Here is a 19,767-nt window from a genome sequence, read left to right on the forward strand (position 1 = left end):
TTTAAAAAATATATTTATATTTCATGCTTTTAAAGCTACTTGGAATCTGTTTTTAACATTTTAATTTACTGTTTGTTGCTGGCATAGAGTCTAATTTTGTGTGTTATGTGTATGATGATTTGTATCCAGTGGCCTTGATAAATTTTCTTATTAATTGTAATAGTTTGTAGAGTCTCTGTTTTGTCTATGTACATTATATTTTTATTTGGAAATAAGAATGCTTTTATTTCTTTCCAATATTTTTGGTTTTCTTCAATTATGGTACTTTCTAAGATGTCCAGTTCAATGCTGAATAGAAATGGTGGTGAGAATCTTTGTGTCATTTTTAGTCACCAAGGACAAAGATGTTAATATTTCATCATTAATTATAGTGTTTTATATATTCAGTTCTATGGATAGTATTTTCTTTTTTTTTTTTTGCGGTACGCGGGCCTCTCACTGTTGTGGCCTCTCCCGTTGTGGAGCACAGGCTCCGGACGCACAGCCTCAGCGGCTGTGGCTCATGGGCCCAGCCGCTCCGCTGCATGTGGGATCCTCCCGGACCGGGGCACGAACCCGTGTCCCCTGCATCGGCAGGCGGACTCTCAACCACTGCACCACCAGGGAAGCCCTATGGATAGTATTTTTAAGATGAAAGGACTTTCCTTCTATTTCTAATTGGCTGAGAGTTGTTTATCAGGAATTATATTGAATATTTTCCATATTTTCTGCATAATTTATTGCTGAGGTGTTTTTTGTAAACCTCTTATAAGAATAGGAATTTTCCTTCTATTTCTAATTTCCAGAAATTATTTAACAATAATGGATGAACTATTTTTAAATCCTGTTTTTAAAATCTATTATCATGATACTATGGTTTTTAATTCCTGTTTTTAATTGTTTTCCTATTCCATCTTTTCTTTATCCTTTGCTTCTTTTTTCATGACTTTCAGTGGATAATGTATTTTTGTTTTACCAATTTTTACTATAGCACTTAGTATTCTCTTCAGTGTTTACAATTTGCGTTCTTAACATTACAATCCATTTTGAGTTACTGTTCTATGACATCAAACAAGCTATAAAACATCACATTATAATTCTATTTAACACCATCTGCATGTAGTCATTATATATTTTATCTTTACATTTAAGACCTATAATACATTATTATTGTTGTCTCAAAAAATCAGTAGTCTTTACATATAAAAATAATTTTCAACATGTGTCTTAGGGATGGGAGATGGGGGTTGGGGATGAAGTTTTAGACGTTTCCCCTTGGCTTTTCCCAACAGAGAAATTTGAGGAAATAATAAAAATCTCATTAAAATAGAACCAGACTGGGCAGGGTAAAAACTGATGCTAGAACGTAGTTAAATACTGAGAGTACAGGGAAAACTAGGAGATTAAAGGTTAAATTGGGAGCAAAGAAGGTAGGTAAGGAAATTCTAATTTCACTGGAAGTGAGGATATTCTCTGATTATTTTATTGATTAGTTCATTTATTTAACATAAGTGATGTGTTACTTAGAGGCATAAAATTGTTAACTATACTAAAAACCAGATATAAATAAGCAAATTCCAAACTAAATAAGTACATAAATAAGAATGTGACAGATGCTATCATTGAGTAAGTATAGGGATTCTTCCAGCACATAGCAACAGGACATATGTTTGTCCAGTAAGGTTTAAGAAAAATCTCACAGGTTTTACATTTGAGATGCTACTTGAAATATAAATATAATATTGGCTGGAAAAGGGAGAGGAATAAGAAAAAGCACATAAGAGTTAGTATGGTCATGGAGGCAAGGCATGGACACTGGAGCAATTCTGGGTACCCTATGTAACTGATTCTGAAAATTATCCAGGATTTATTTAGTTATAGACACCAGAATTTCTAATTTTCAACATTCAGAATTGGTTTCTTGGAAATATACATTGTAAAAGGTCCACAAGTTTTTTGATTAGTCTCCCAAGCAGTGCATAGAACCATGCTCTGGAAGTTCCACCATACAGAGAGTAACAATTTAGGGTCAGTTTACCAAGCATAAACTGAGTCAAGTTGAGATAAACAGGAAGAGATATAAAGGCATTCAGTCTAGAACTTTGAGCTGCCAAAGCATAGGAAGGTGAACAGAGCAGAAGTAAGGAAGAAAGGCCTAGAAGAATCTTCAATACTGAGTTTCAGCCTTGGGCAGCTTTGTGTAAAGTGCTTGCTCTCACTGGTTTCAAGAGTATGGCCTGCCTAATAGATTAAATAGGTTTTGGGGAAAAGACTTTCAATTATGGCCTGCCTAATAGATTAAATAGATTTTTGGGAAAAGACTTTCAATTTGTGTGTCTTAAGTGAATATATCTAGAGACTATTTCAAATAAATAGAGCCATATATGAAGTAAAAATAGAAAAATTCACAATGGGCAAGGATGAAGTTTAGACTTTGAAGTTTTGAGCTGATGTGGATAAGATTGGATTTGTTCATGATGAAAACAGTGGAGAGGCAAATGTGACTTACACAGATGAATGAAGTAAAAGTCTGTTTGAAATTAGTAAGAGGGGATGGGGAATTGAATTGATTAAACTGATACTGCCACTGGAATGTTGGTGTAAGTGTAGTTTTAACAATCTCACATGTGGTGGAATTAACCTGATGTGATTCTGAAGATGGGTTATGTTGACCCTTGACCCAGGTCCACCTCTACTTGGAGTTTTTCAATAGTAAATGGTATAGTACAACACAGGGATATATAATCATGAAAGTGGAAGAACTGCGGATACTGACTATAAATTATACGTGGATTTTCCACTGCATGGAGAGTTGGCTCCCCCAACCCCTTTGTTGTTGAAGGGTCAGCTGTATTTCAGTCTTTTCATTTACACACTAAAAAATTCTTCATCAAAGCAAGTTCATGTTAGGAAAAACCTTCTTAGTCCTCAGCTGCAAGAGTAAATTGCTTTAGGGCTCAGTTTGCAAGTGAAGACTCTTACAGGTATTTTACCGTTCGTTTACAGCAACAATTTTTACCAGGAATTTTCTTTTGGGTGGTTTAAATGTGTCTAAATACTGATATAGCAAACTTAAAATATTCTCATATGAAATAACACTAAAATATCAATTCAGAGTTCTATATTTTGTTCTAAAAGTTTTATATGAAATTTATGATCCATTTTGAGTTATTGTATGAGGTTTAAGAAAAATTGTGGGTTTTTTGGCCTAAGGATATTCAGAATTATTTGGTGAAAGAAGTGTTGTTTCTCATTTTGATTTGCTTTTGAACCTTTGTCAAATATCAGTTGTCTATACTTATGTGAACCTGTTTCTGGGGTCTCTAATCTGTTACTTTGATCTATGTGTCTATCCCTCCAACCAAATAGTCTTGACTACTGTAGTTATGTAATACATAAGTTATGGAATCAGGTAGACTGATTCTTCCTGTTTTATTCTGCTTTAAAATTGTTTTAGCCATTCTAATTCCTTTGCATTTCCATATAAATTTTAGACTAATTTTGGCTATACTTACCAAATTCCCCGTAATATTTTTTGTAGGAATTGCTTTGTACCTGTATATGAATTTGGAGAAAATTAGTATCTTTACTGCCCTGAGTTTCAAATCTATGAGTGCCATATGTCTTCAGTACTTAGGTCTTCTTTGAATTCTTTCCTGAACATTCTCTAGTTTTCAGTATAAAAGTCATGTAAAATTTTTTTTAGATTGCATCTAAGTATTTCATCTTTGGATGATTGTAAGTGGTATTTGCTATTATATATAAATAAAATTGATTTTTGCATATCGATTTGTATCTTGTAAACTCGCTTAATGCATTTATAATTTCAGAAGGCTTTCTTGTAGATTTCTTGTAATTTTCTAGAAGTAGGTATAGTTATCTGCAAGTAGGTGTAGTCTTATTTCTTCCTTTCTGATCTCTTTGCCTTTTATTTCCTTTTTTTTTTCTTATATCACTGACACTTATTCTTTCCATTAAGTATGCTATTAACTGTAGGTTTATTGTAGATCTTTTTAATCAAGTTGAAGAAATTCCTCCTATTCTCATTTTCTAAGTTTTAAAAAATTTATGAATAGATATTGAATATTGTCAAATACTTTATCTGCATCAATTAACATGATCTTTTCCTCTTTACACTGATAATACAGTGTATTACAATAATTATTTTCCAAATATTGAATTATCCTTGCATCTCTGGATCCCTGGAATAAGCCTCACTTGATATTGTATATAATTATTTTTATAGATTGCTGAAATCTATTTGATAATATTTTGTTGAAGACTTCTGCATCTATATTCAAGAGGAATAGTGGTCGGTAGTTTTCTTTCATAAATGAGTTGGGAAGTGTTCTCCATTTTACTATTTGGAAAAAATTGTATAGAAGTATTAATTCTTGTTTAAATATATTGATAGAATTCTCTAGGGAAACTACCTGGGCCTGGAAGTTTACTTTTCAGAAATTTTAAAATTATTAATTCAATTTCTTTAATAGTTATGCAGTAGTTCAAAATATCTATTTCATATTGGGTTACTTGATACAGTTTTATTTTTTAGGAGTTAATTTCATCTAATTTGTCAAATTTATGTGTGTAGGGTTTTTTGTATTAATTCTGTATTATGTTTCTGATATATGCAAGTTGTGTAGTGATATCTGCTATTTCATTCTTGGTATTATTCATTTCTATCTTCTTTTTTAATTTGTCAGTCTTGCTAGAGGTATATTTTATTGATCTTTACAAAGAACAAACTCTTTTTTTCATTGATTTTATTACTTTTTGGTTTTCAATTTCATTGATTTAGGCTTTTATCATTATTATTCCCTTCCTATTGTTTGAGGTTTATGCTGCTCTTCTTTTATTTGGTTTTTTAGACAAAAGTTCAGATTATAAATTAGAGACTTCTTTTTTTTATAACAAGAACAGTTTACATTTGGTGCTATGTTTCCATTGAAGTACTGTTTTTCTTGTGTTCTGCATATTTTGATAGTTGTATTTTCAATTTCACTCAGTTGAACACATTTAAAAAGTTTCCTTGGAGATTTCCTCTTTGTCCAATGAGTTATTTAGAAGTGTGTTAATTTCCAAGTGTTTGAGGGTTTTCCTGTTACATTTCTTTTATTGATTTCTAGTCTGATTTTGTTGTAATTAAACATACTCTGAATTATTTAATTATTTTGGATATATTAAGATTTGTTTATGATCCAGGATATGATATATTTTGGTATTTGTTGCACAGAAACTAGTAAATAATGTACATTCTGATGTCGTTGGGTGGAGTTTTCTATAATGTTCATTATATCCTGTTGGTTGATGATATTGTTGAGTTCTTCCATATCCTTACTGATTCTTCTAACAGTTCTTGTGAGATGAGTGTTGAAATCTCCAGCTATAATTGTAGATTTTCTATTTCTCATTTCTGTTTATCAGCTAATGTGTCACATATTTTGCAACACCTTTGTTTGATGCATACATGTTTAGGGTTGCTATATCTTCTTGGTGAATTGATTATTTTTTCATTATGTAATGTCCCTCTCTGTCTCTAGAAATTTTCTTTGCTCTGTAGTGTACTTAATGTGATAATAATAGAGCCATCCCTCCTTCCTTTTGTTAATATTTTCGTGATCTATCTTTTCCCATATTTTTTACATGCAATCTCCTGTATAATTGTATTTGAAGTGAGTGTGTGATATAGACAACATTTAGTTGGGTCATGTTATTAACCACTCTGCATTCTCTCTTTCAGCCTGTGTATTTAGACCATCTACATTTAATGTAATTGCTGATAATTTTAGGAGTGGTCTACTATTTTATTTTCTGTTTTGTTTCTTCTCTCTGTTTTTTCTTTCTCTGTTTTCTAATTCCTACCTTCCTGTGGGTTCCTTGAACAAATTTAGAATTATATTTTTACTTATCAATGCTGTTTTTGAGTGTATTTCTTTGTATAGCTTTTTTGGCAGTTGGTCTAGCTATTATACATATATATTTTAAATATGCAGTTATACCTATTTTTCCATTTTTTTAATTTTTGAATTTTATTATATTTTTTTATACAGCAAGTCCTTATTAGTCATCAATTTTTTTTTTTTTTTTGCAGTACGCAGGCCTCTCATTGTTGTGGCCTCTCCCGTTACAGAGCACAGGCTCTGGACGCGCAGGCTTGGCGGCCATGGCTCACGGGCCCAGCCGCTCCATAGCATGTGGGATCTTCCCAGACTGGGGCACGAACCCGTGTCCCCTGCATCGGCAGGTGGACTCTCAACCACTGCGCCACCAGGGAAGCCCCCTGTAATTGATTTCTAATCTCTTAGTGTTGTGGTCGGAAAAGATGCTTGATACGCTTTCAATATTCTTAAATTTACTGTGGCTTGATTGGTGACCTAAGATGTGATCTACCCTGGAGAATGTTCCATGCGTACTTGAGAAGAAAGTGTAATCTGCATTTTCTGGATGGAATGTCCTATAAATATTAATTAAATCTATCTGGTCTATGGTGTCATTTAAAGCTTCTGTTTCCTTATTTATTTTCATTATGGATGATCTGTTCATTGGTGTAAGTGAGGTGTTAAAGTCCCCCAGTGTTATTGTGTTACTGTCGATTTCCTCTTTTATAGCTGTTAGCAGTTGCCTTATGTATTGAGGTGCTCCTATGTTGGGTGTATATATATTTATAATTGTTATACCTTCTTCTTGGGTTGATCCCTTGATCATTACGTAGTGTCCTTCCTTGTCTCTTGGAACATTCTTTAAAGTCTTTTTTATCTGATATGAGTATTGCTACTCCAGCTTTCTTTTGATTTCCATTTGCATGGAATATCTTTTTCCATCCCCTCACTTTCAGCCTGTATGTGTCCCTAGGTCTGAAGGGGTCTCCTGTAGACAGCATATAGATGGGTCTTGTTTTTGTATCCATTCAGCAAGCCTGTATCTTGTGGTTGGAGCATTTAATCCATTCATGTTTAAAGTAATTATCGATATGTATGTTCCTATGACCATTTTCTTAATTGTTTTGGGTTTGTTTTTGTAGGTCTTTTTCTTCTCTTGTGTTTCCCACTTAGAGAAGTTCCTTTAGCATTTGTTGTAGAGCTGGTTTGGTGGTGCTGAATTCTCTTAGCTTTTGCTTGTCTGTAAAGCTTTTGATTTCTCCATCAAATCTGAATGAGATCCTTGCCGGGTAGAGTAATCTTGGTTGTTGGTTCTTCCCTTTCATCACTTTAAGTATATCATGCCTCTCCCTTCTGTCTTTTAGTGTTTCTGCTGAGAAGTCAGCCGTTAACCTTATGGGAGTTCCCTTGTATGTTATTTGTCGTTTTTCCCTTGCTGCTTTCAATAAGTTTTCTTGTCTTCAGTTTTTGCTAGTTTGATTACTACGTGTCTCAGCGTGTTTCTCCTTGGGTTTATCCTACTTGGGACTCTCTGCGCTTCCTGGACTTGGGTGGCTATTTCCTTTCCCATGTTAGGGAAGTTTTCGATTATAATCTCTTCAAATATTTTCTCTGGTCCTTTCTCTCTCTCCTCTCCTTTTGGGACCCCTATAATACGAATGTTGTTGTGTTTAATGTTGGCCCAGAAGTCTCTTAGGCTACCTTCATTTCTTTTCATTCTTTTTTTCTTTATTCCATTCCACGGCAGTGAATGCCACCATTCTTCTTCCCTGTAACTTATCTGTTCTTCTGCCTCAGTTATTCTGCTATTGATTCCTTCTAGTTTATTTTTCATTTCAGTTTTTGTATTATTTATCTCTGTTTGTTTGTTCTTTAATTCTTCGAGCTGTTTGTTAAACATTTCTTGCAACTTCTCAATCTTTGCCTCCATTCTTTTTCCGAGGTCCTGGATCATCTTCAGTATCATTATTCTGAATTCTTTTTCTGGAAGATTGCCTATCTCCACTTCATTTCGTTGTTTTTCTGGAGTTTTATCTTGTTCCTTCATCTGGTACATAGGTCTCTGCCTTTTCATCTTGTCTATCTTTCTGTGAATGTGGTTTTGGTTCCACAGGCTGCAGGATTGTAGTTCTTGCTTCTGCTGTCTGCCCTGTGGTGGATGAGTCTATCTAAGAGGCTTGTGCAAGTTCCCTGATGGTAGGGACTGGTTGTGGGTAGAGCTGACTGTTGCTCTGGTGGGCAGAGCTCAGTAAACCTTTAATTTGCTTGATTGCTGATGGGTGGGGCTGGGTTCTCTCCCTGTTGGTCATTTGGCCTGAGGCGACCCAACACTGGAGCCTACCTGGGCTCTTTGGTGGGGCTAATGGTGTACTCTGGCAGGGCTCACGCCAAGGAGTACTTCCCAGAACTTCTGCTGCCAGTGTCCTTGTGCCAATGGTGAGCCACAGCCACCTCCCGCCTCTGCAGGAGACCCTCCAACACTAATAGGTAGGTTCAGTCTCCCCTCGGGTCACTGCTCCTTCCCCTGGGTCCCAGAGCGCACATCACTTTGTGTGTACCCTCCAAGAGTGGAGTCTCTGTTTCCCCCAGTCCTGTCGAAGTCCTGCACTCAAATCCCGCTAGCCTTCAAAGTCTGATTCTCTAGGAATTCCTCCTCCCATTGCCGGACCCCCAGGTTTGGAACCTGATGTGGGGCTCAGTACCTTCACGCCAGTGGGTGGACTTCTATGGTATAAGTGTTCTCCAGTCTGTGAGTCACCCACCCAGCAGTTATGGGATTTGATTTTACTGTGATTGTGCCCTTCCTACCTTCGCATTGTGGCTTCTCCTTTGTCTTTGGATGTGGGTTATCTTTTTTGGTGAGTTCCAGTGTCTTCCTGTTGATGATTGTCCAGCAGCTAGTTGTGATTCTGATATTCTAGCAAGAGGGAGTGAGAGCACGTCCTTCTACTCCACCATCTTGGTTCCTCTCTTTCCATTTTTATATATAAAAATAATTTAGAAATATCGATAAGAGGTAGAAAGTCTATAGCATTTGTCCATATGTTTATTTACCTGTTTTTTAACCTTTTTCTTCCTTTTTGATGTTACAAGTTCCCTTTTATTTATCACTTCCTTTTTGTTTAGAGAACTTTTCTTTAGCCACTCAAAGTATATATTAATTTATTAAGTGACACATTCTTCTGGTTTTCCCTCATCTGATAATACCTTGATTTCCCCTTCATTACTCAAAGATATTTTCACTGAATATAGGATTCTGAGTTGATAGCTTTTTTTTTCATAATTTAAAAATTATGTTCCTCTTTTGTTTTGTCCTACTGTTTTTTCTACTAATAAGAGACTTATTGTCATTAGAATCGATTTTCCCCTCTCTAGGTAACATGTTGTTTAACCTCTGTCTGCTTTCAAGTTTTGTTTTTTATCTTTAATTTTCAGAAGTTTAATTATGATTTGTCTTGACATGGGTACCTTTTTTTGGAGTTTGCTCTGCTTCTTAAATATGTAGATTATGTCCTTTGCCAAATTTAAGAAGTTTTCAGCCCTTATTTTATTGAACTGCTTTTTGAGCTCATTTTCTTTCAGGTCTCCTGGGATTTTAAATCTTTTGTTATAGCTCCTCAGGTCCCTCAGGTTCTGTTTTTTTTTTTTTTTTTTTTCCCAGGGTATTTTCTCTCTGTTGTTCAGATTGGGTCATTTATATTGTTCTTTCTTCTGGTTCAAAGATTCTTTCCTCTGTTCCATTCATTCTTCTGTTCTTAAATTTCCATTTGGTTCTTCTTTATATCTCCTATTTCTTTACTGAGGCTTTCTACTCCTTTTATGAGATATTCTGATTAAAAAAAAACTTGTTCCAAGAAGGATAAAACTGTCTACTAGTTTTAGGTGTGAATGGAAGTTTAGGTTTCCCACTCAGCCTCCATTGATATTCTGGGATGGGGTTCAGAAGGGTCATCATTACTGGGTAGGAGGAATTGTTCAGCCACCCTCCCCGCCCCTCTCTGGAGACCACCTTGGCTATGAAGGGGAGATGTCCTTTGTCATTGTTCCTGATATTGCCTCCACTGATGCTGTGTGAGTTGAGATCATTACTGCTGAAGGTGGGGAAAGTCTCAGATGTTCACTCAGCCTCCTTGATTTCACACCAGCTGGGAAGAAGGTGATGCCTTGTTTCTGCTGGGTGAGGCTAGGGTTCAGGCTCCTCATGTGACTCAAGTGACAGGATGGAGTTTGTTTTGTCTGTGCTTTTGTGGTTTTTTTTTTTCTCCCATGTTTCCAATTTCTCTAATACCCAGTCTGGTTTATATATGTCATAATGAAAGCCCAGGGAAATTACCACATATCATTTTTCAGAAGTCAGGATCCCTACCCTTTCTGCTTTCTCCCCACACTTCAAATTCTTCTTGTGTTTGCTTTATATTTAAAATTCATATAAACCCAGAAAAGTACAAATAATCTCTAGGATTTTAGCATAGATCATAACTACCTTACTAAAGAGCACCCCGTGGGCAAAATATATAAAGTTTTTAACTTTATTTAGGATAACTTAAATAATTTCATGGTGGACCGGCTAAAAAAGTACTGTAAGGATGAGTATAGATAATTGTTTACATTTAACTATATTTTATAAGGTCTTATTATTTTTCAAAATTTCTTTCCAAAGCTTTTTTTGCCTTCCTTTAATAAGGTTCTGTCTCGATGACAATATTTTGCTGACAATATTGGAGTTTTTAAAGACCAGATGTTGTTAAACCAAAATTGCCACTACTCTCATGCACCGTGGTCTACAACATTTCTAATTCAGATCATCCAAGTAACCAATATAACTCATATCGTATGCCATACTTCACCCTTTGGGAATAATTGGGGAGAAAAAAGCTCTATGATGAATTTGTGGTGCCTTAACTAATCATCAGAGGAGGGCTTCTCCAAAATACGTTTTTAATCATTTATTTAGTGTCATGGAGGTATTTTTATTTGCCGAAAAAATGAGAAATTCACAAAGGATAATATATATTTGTGTGTGTGTGTGTGCGTGTACGTGTGCATGCATGTGTGTGATTTAATGACAGAGGAGCTGTAGTTAAAGGGGAAATGAGAAAAGAAATTCCGTATAATGCTAGAAAATAATGTATTTGGAAATTCAGGATCTTGAGCTTTATGTAACTTAAATAGTATCTAATTCCTATACCTTAATATCACCCCAATATTACACATCTTGCTGGAAGAACACAATTTAAGCAGGCTACAGTTTTTCACTAGTAGAAATAAAGTTGCAATAGGCACCTTCTGCATTTCTCTATGTGAGCATATGTGAAAAATTTCTCTTGGGAGCAACCTAGAAATAAGATTGTTGACTAACAGGAAACAACATCTTCAACATTGTTATATATTCTCAAATTAGATTCCAACATAATTGTAACAATTTAGTTTCCAAAATATTGTATTAAATTTTCCTTTGTTTGATATCCAGTCTGTTTTATATCAGCAGCCCTCAATTTTGGTGAATATGATAGGCAGGAAATAGGATATCACTTTTTAAAAAAGTTACCTTTCTCTATTTATTTTTGAGATTGAGCATTTTTCATATATATTTAAAACTTTGTAGTTTCTTATGTAATTTCTCTTTTTAATTAATTTTCTTCTGTTGGATTTACTTTTTCTTACTGATTTGTAAATAGTTCTCTATATTTGTTGTATAGTGATTATTGAATAATCCTTTTAATTAATATAGATTTAAATTATTTTCTTGAGTGTGTAATTTGTTTTTCCATGTTGAATATAAAAGTTATTTTTGTGAGATTTTTAATGTAGCCACATTTATTAGTGTTTTCTTTGTGTTTTCTAATCTTTCTCTTTAAAATACCCTTTTTTGATCTGAGATCATATTTTCCCATACTGCTTTCTGAGAATTCTGAAGCTTTGTTTTTCACCTTAAATTTTTAATCTTTTTAGAGTTTTCTTTTTTTCATATGTGGTATGAACCTGAGGCCTTAGGAGTGGTGTTAGTTTTCTATTTTTGCATGACAAGTTACCACAAACTTAGCAGCTTAAAATATCACCCATTTAGTATCTCCCAGTTCTGTAAGTCAGAAGTCTGAGTGGGCATAGCTGGGCTGTCTCATGTCTCACAAGGTTGAGATCAAGTGTCCCTGGAGTAAAGCTCTTACTTAGAAGCTCCGGGGCAGAATCTTCTTTCAAGCTCCTTCAGGTTATTGGCAGAATCCAGTACACTCAGTTGTAGGGCTAGGTCCTTGGTTTCTTGTTGGATGTCAACTGGGATGATTCCTAGCTTCTAGAAACCAGTCAGGTCCTTTCCATATGACCTGTTCCATCTCTAGACCAGCAATGGAATCTCTCTTTCTCTCTCTCATAATATCTTTCTTGTACTTCAATCTCTCTGGCTTACTCTTTTATTATCAACCAGAGAAGACAAAGGACAATTAGGTTTGATTAGGTTTAGTCTACCTGGAAAATCTGCTGATTGTATGGTCAACCCTAATCATTGATGCAGCAACAGACAGTGGGGGTCATGGGGTTATCTTAGAATTTTGCTTGCCACAGAGGTATTTGGTATGGGTTTGCTACTCAATTATTTGAGATTTCCTACATGCCTTCTGTTTGAATCTTTTCCTTAGACAGGTGAGAGAGAAAGAGATAAGCTTAAGCCACTTACTTCCTAAAATCATTTAAAACGGAATTAAAATAATCTTTATAGGGACTTCCCTGGTGGTACAGTAGTAAAGAATCCACCTTCCAATGCAGGGGATGCAGGTTCGATCCCTGGTTGGGGAGCTAGGATCCTACATGCTGCGGGGCAGCAAAGCCCATGAGCCACAACTACTGAACCCACGTGCTTCAACTAGAGAGCCCATGTGCCACAAACTGCAGAGCCCATCATGTGCCCTGGAGCCTCAGCACCACAACTAGCGAGAGAAAATCCACACATCACAACTAGAGAGAAACCCGCACACCACAACAAAAAAATCCCGCATGACTCAATGAAGATCCCATGTGCTGCAACTGAGACCCAACGCAGCCAATAAATAAATAAATAAATAATAATCTTTATAAAATTCTTATTTTAGATTTTAATATAGTCGAATAAAATGCAATATTTCTGTATTTTTTATACTAATTAAATTTAAAACTCCCATATATACATGCCTATTTTTAATGCATTTAACTTAATAATTAACAAAGAATAAAAGATACATACTACATCCTTCACTTCTGTTGAAAAAACTTTAGATCTCTTTTATTGAATATACATGCCATACTGAATTTAAGGTAGTAACTCAATTATGACCGCGTTGGTAGGACAGGAAAAAGATAGGACAGATATATGTTTGTATTTAACATTCTCAGAAATTCAGGTTCTGCAAAAGGCTTTAGGCTTTTCTCATTTTTAATTGGGAACAAATGCATTCAAGTGGATTGTTGTAATGGACCTGCGTTATCTCTTGGGGCTCTTACACTGTTGTTTCGATTTTACATAAAGTGAACATTGCATTGCAAAAGTGACCTTGGGAGAATTGCCCTGACCATGAACCATGTATCCCAAATCCTTGATTTAATAGAAATAATTGAAATAAGTGAGCTGTGGCTTACTTTCCAATTGAATTGTGTGGCTTTTCAATTGAATTATGTATATAATTCAAAAATAAAAAGGAATATACCATATTCTTTTTTATCTGCTTTTTTCCTTTGTTCTCAAGGCCTTTCTTTCTATAGACCTGTGCCCTAGAGGTCAACAATATAACATAATCATTTCAAATATGAAATCAATGAAACCTATGAAGGTAAAATGACTTATCTGATTAAAATTGCATTGAGCTGAGTCCCAAATTCAGGCCATATGGCTCAGCCTGGTCTTCTGTGACATTATGCTAGGTCACCAAGTCACTCAGTTATATAGCACAAATTAGAGGTTATATATAAATATCATGTATTAAATTCTAGGATACTAAACGGGTTAATATTTGGGGCAAAATAATGTCATGTTAGGAAAAACCATCCACTTGTTTTAACCTTATTTCTCTTTCACAAGAATGGAAAACAAATCTGTTTATGTCTAAGTTGTATTCCCTAGTTCATTTCTACTTTTCCTTTGGACATTTAATCCAAGTTCAGTTACATTTACATGGAATAAGGTGATGATACAACTCTACCGTTTCCATCCTTGACCTTCCTTTTCATAGAACTGATATTTTTATCTCTCTGACATTTCAAGCAATGGGATGTTTTACATATTTTATTCCTAAATTCATTGCAAACAAATGTAATCCAACCTTTGTTGGAAGAATATACTATCTATTACTCTGAACCTGGGCACATTCCTTTTCTTTGGTTTCCCTGGAACATCATCTTATCCCCTTTGGGGCATCTCATCAACCTTCATTCTCTAACTCCATTCACCCTGTAAACTTCCCACACTGAGAGTATCCTCATCTTTACAATATCATCTCATAAATAAGGTCATAAATCAGGTTTCTCATTCCTTTTGCTGCTGCTTCAGTCAGCACTAAAAGTGGGTATTTTGGCTTAATAATATTGAGATAAAATACGATGCTGGTGCATGTTAACATGCAATTAGCCTCACATGGAGCAGAGCTAAATTACTACCTAATTAGTATGGGACAGACAAGGAGGGCCTGATGCATGATGAGATTCAAGAGCAGCTCTAACCCCATCCACCACTTATTGATTTATCTGCTAGAACATTTTAATGGAGTAACTTACATTCACTACAATTAATGTGAAAGTGGTGTAAAATAGATTAGGTACTTTAAACTGGGAGGCTGCATGAAGGCTGTTACAATAAGGTTATATGGGATAAGAACGCGAGTCAAAGAATTAGAAATGAGAATTGAAAGACTGTTTTTAGAGGAAAAAAATAAGTAAGATTTGATGGTTACATAGATAAGTGGAACTAGTGAGACAGAAGAGTGAAAGAAACTATGCTGTTCTTTTCTTATGGGACCAGGGAGAACTAGAAAGCCATCACCAAACAGCAAACTCCAAGGCAAACTTGGTTTGGGAGAGTAGAACGTAAGTTTAAGGTATATTAATTGGGAGACATGGTGGTATGAAAGAAAATCATAGTAAACCCTAATCATTTAAGGAAAAAATCAAAAATATGTTCTTTTAAAAGAATGGTAGGTGTTTTAAACTCTATGGGCATACAAACTAAATTGAATATCAAATAATTTTAAAGAAAATATATGGCTTTGATTTATTTATACTAAAATACATTTTCTGCAATATGTATTTTTGCAGAAATGGTTACTAAGGAGCTAAACGACTAAGAAAAAGATAACCAAAGATTAAGACAGTCAGAGAAGGCCCTACATGATACTACCTCTCTCACGCAACTCCAGTCACTTGATTATATCACACTTGCTCTTGCCACGGGGCCTTTGCACTGCCTTTTCCCTATATTTGGTATATTGTCCTAGACACCCACATGGCTAACACCCTACTAACAAGTCTTTGCTCAAATGAACCTTCTCGGAGGTGTCTACATTGACTATCTTTTAAAAAATTGCAGCCTACCCTCTGTCCCAGTACTGAGCCCTCATACCCTACTCTACCTTAACTTTTTTTTTTTCCGTAGAACTTGGCACCTTTTAACTTTTGACATACAACCTATCTTATTAATTCTGTTTACCGGCCACTGTCTGCCTCATCTGTCAGAATTCAAACTTCTTTGAATCTTTGAGTTTTGGTCACTGACTCTTAAGCTGCTTTAAGCACATGGTAGATACAATGTATATATGCTGAATAGTGACTGAAGAAATTATTCAGCTCATGATTAACTTGACTGTCGTCCTTTCTTAGTTAAACAAGTTTTGTCTTTTGAAACCCTGTTTGTGTCTATAATACAAGCCTATACATAGCCTTGAATTGTCATTAAAATTGTAAAAGCTAACATAAAGCTAACATATATTGAATACTTTTATATGTGCCAGGCATTCATTTAAGAGGTTAGCAAGCAACACTTATTCCTCAAAACAAATATATGTTAGGTATATCACATAACTTACTTTGCAGTTGAAGGGGGGCTTCAGTAACTTCCCTGGGGACATTTGGCAGGACAAGACTTTGAACCCTGCTCATAACTCCTGTGCAATATTGGGATACTGACTAGAGGGTCAGTGGTGAGTGTACTGAGTTCCTTAAAGGGGAATGGTGTCCAATACTTAAAAAAAAAAAAAATCTCATGTTTGTTTGATAGCAATATTTGGTTTTACACTGTATAGGCAGAAAGATACTTTCTCATTTTTCTTAAGTCCTAATCTACAGGCATTATTTGTTTCCTTGTTTTGAGTTATGAGATATTCCAATAGAAATAGCTGTTGAATATCTGGAATTTTAACTCAAAGCTCAGTACTGATCTCACACTAAGTAAAGTTACTTATATTTCTATCAAACCATGACATTTAAGAACACATCCTTTTATTTCTTTAAACATTCACATTTATTCAGTAGGTATCTATTAAGTGTCTGTCATCTAGGCACTGGGACACACAATGAACTTATAATGACCAACAAAAATGAATATGATCTATCTCATCAAAATTTTATGGATAAAGGGATATTAGGCAAGTAGTCACAAAAAACTAATTTAAAATTACAGTTGTGAAAAGTACTATGGAGAGGCACATGTTATTATGAGAAAAATATTAAGTATAGCTAATTTTTTATGCATAACTTTAAAGAATATCTATTTTAGATATTATGTTAAGATGATCTTAACAATGCAAATAGCAGATTAGCTTAATACCTAAATCCCAAGATAATATTTTGTGTGTGGATATCGGTGTGTGTTTATGTGTGTAAAATCTTTCAGTGCTTGATTCTTGTGCTTGGAAAGTTTTCTCTCTCCTGTTAAACCATTCCCTTGCTGCAAAACATACAAGTAGTACAAAAACATCTCTTAGTTATTGGTAGCAGAATGAAAAACTGGACATACAATTTGGCTTTATTTTATTTAATTCTCAATCAAATACTTTTTATGTAATACCCAAGGTTATTATTTTTTTCATATAAATTGTCTTGCTTCCTAAGTAGTTTATAGAAACATGAACTCAATTGCAGAAAATTATTTTCAGAATGTAACAAAGGGAGCTTTCCTGAGGTTAAGGTAAATTCTCTTTGACTCATTCATTTTATTGGTGCATATAAGTAAACAACACAAGTTTCAAGTAAACATTTAAATTTTTTTTAATATTTGAATTTCATTTTATTTATTATTTTATACAGCAGGTTCTTATTAGTTATCCACTTTATACATATTAGTGTATATATGTCAATCCCAACCTCCCAATTCATCCCATCACCACCACCCCACCCCCTGCCATTTTCCCCCCTTTGTGTCCATACATTTGTTCTCTACATCTATGTCTCTATTTCTGCCCTACAAACTGGTTCATCTGTACCATTTTTCTAGGTTCCACATATATGCGTTAATATACGATATTTGTTTTACGCTTTCTGACTTACTTCACTCTGTATGACAGTCTCTAGGTCCATCCACGTCTCAACAAATGACCCAATTTCGCTCCTTTTTATGTCTGAGTAGTATTCCATTGTATATATGTATCACATCTTCTTCATCCATTTGTCCGTCGATGGGCATTTTGGTTGCTTCCATGACCTGGCTACTGTAAATAGTGCTGCAATGAACATTGGGGTGCATGTGTCTTTTTGAACTATGGATTTCTCAGTGTATATGCCCAGTAGTGGGATTGCTGGGTCATATGGTAATTCTATTTTTAGTTTTTTAAGGAAACTCCATACTGTTCTCCATAGTGGCTGTGTCAATTTACATTCCCACCAACAGTGCAAGAGGGTTCCCTTTTCTCCACACCCTCTCCAGCATTTGTTGTTTGTAGATTTTCTGATGTTGCCCGTTCTAACTGGTGTGAGGTGGTACCTCATTGTAGTTTTGATTTGCATTTCTCTAATGATTAGTGATGTTGAGTAGCTTTTCATGTGCTTCTTGGCCATCTGTATGTCTTCTTTGGAGAAATGTCTATTTAAGACTTCTGCCCATTTTTGGACTGGGTTGTTTGTTTTTTTAATATTGAGCTGCATGAGCTGTTTATATATTTTGGAAATTAATCCTTTGTTGGTTGATTCATTTTCAAATATTTTCTCCCATTCTGAGGGTTGTCTTTTCATCTTGTTTGTAGTTTCCTTTGCTTTGCAAAAGCTTTGAAGTTTCATTAGGTCCCATTTGTTTATTTTTGTTTTTATTTCCATTACTCTAGGAGGTGGATCAAAAAAGATTTGTTGTGATTAATGTCAAAGAGTGTTCTTCCTATGTTTTCCTCTAAGAGTTTTTTAGTGTCTGGTCTTACATTGAGGTCTCTAATCCATTTTGAGTTTATTTTTGTATATGGTGTTAGGGAGTGTTCTAATTTCATTCCTTTACATGTAACTGTCCAGTTTTCCCAGCACTAATTATTGAAGAGGCTGTGTTTTCTCCATTGTATATTCTTGCCTCCTTCATCAAAAATAAGGTGACCATATGTGCGTGGGTTTATCTCTGGGCTTTCTCTCCTGTTCCATTGATCTATATATCTGTTTTTGTGTCAGTCTCATATTGTCTTGATTACTGTGGCTTTGTAGTATAGTCTGAAGTCAGGGAGTCTGATTCCTCCAACTCTGTTTTTTTTCCCTCAGACTGCTTTGGCTATTTGGGGTCTTTTGTGTCTCCATACAGATTTTAAGATTTTTTATTCTAGTTCTGTAAAAAAAGTGCCACTGGTAATTTGATAGGGATTGCATTGAATCTGTAGATTGCTTTGGGTAGTATAGTCATTTTCACAATATTGATTCTTCCAATCCAAAAACATGGTATATCTCTCCATCTGTTTGTGTCATCTTTGATTTATTTCATCAGTGTCTTATACTTTTCTGAGTACAGGTCTTTTACCTCCTTAGGTAGGTTTATTCCTAGGTATTTTATTCTTTTTGTTGCAATGGTGAATGTGATTGTTTCCTTAATTTCTCTTTCTGAGCTTTTGTTGTTAGTGTATAGGAATGCAGGAGATTTCTGTGCATTACTTTTGTATCCTTGTACTTTACCAAATTCATTGATTAGCTCTAGTAGTTTTCTGATGGCATCTTTAGGATTCTCTATGTATAGTACTATGTCATCTGCAAACAGTGACAGTTGTACTTCCTCTTTTCTAATTTTTATTTCCTTTTCTTCTCTGATTGCTGTGGCTAGGACTTCCAATCCTATGTTGAATAATAGTGGTGAAAGTGGGCAACCTTGTCTTGTTCCTGATCTTAGAGGAAATGCTGTCAGTTTTTCACCATTGAGAATGATGTTTGCTGTGGGTTTGTCATATATGGCCTTTATTATGTTGAGGTAGGTTCCCTCTATGTCCACTTTCTGGAGAGTTTTTATCATAAATGGGTGTTGAATTTTGTCAAAAGCTTTTCCTGCATCTATTGAGAAGATCATATGGTTTTTCTTCTTCATTTTGTTAATATGGTGTATCACCTTGATTGATTTGCATATATTGAAGAATCCTTGCATCCCTGGGATAAATCCCGCTTTATCATGGTGTATGATCCTTTTAATGTGTTGTTGGATTCTGTTTGCTAGTATTTTATTGAGGACTTTTGCATCTGTATTCATCAGTGATATTGGTCTGTAATTTTCTTTTTTTGTAGTACCTTTTCTGGTTTTGGTATCAGGGTGATGGTGGCTTCATAGAATGAGTTTGGGAGTGTTCCTTCCTGTGCAATTTTTTGGAAGCATTTGAGAAGGATGGGTCTTAGTTGTTCTCTAAATGTTTGATAGAATTCGCCTGTGAAGCCATCTGGTCCTGGACTTCTTTTCTTTGGAATATTTTAAATCACAGTTTCAATTTTATTACTTGTGATTGGT

The sequence above is a fragment of the Lagenorhynchus albirostris genome, chromosome 8 (genome assembly GCF_949774975.1).
Source record: "Lagenorhynchus albirostris chromosome 8, mLagAlb1.1, whole genome shotgun sequence".
Classification (NCBI taxonomy): Eukaryota; Metazoa; Chordata; class Mammalia; order Artiodactyla; family Delphinidae; genus Lagenorhynchus; species Lagenorhynchus albirostris.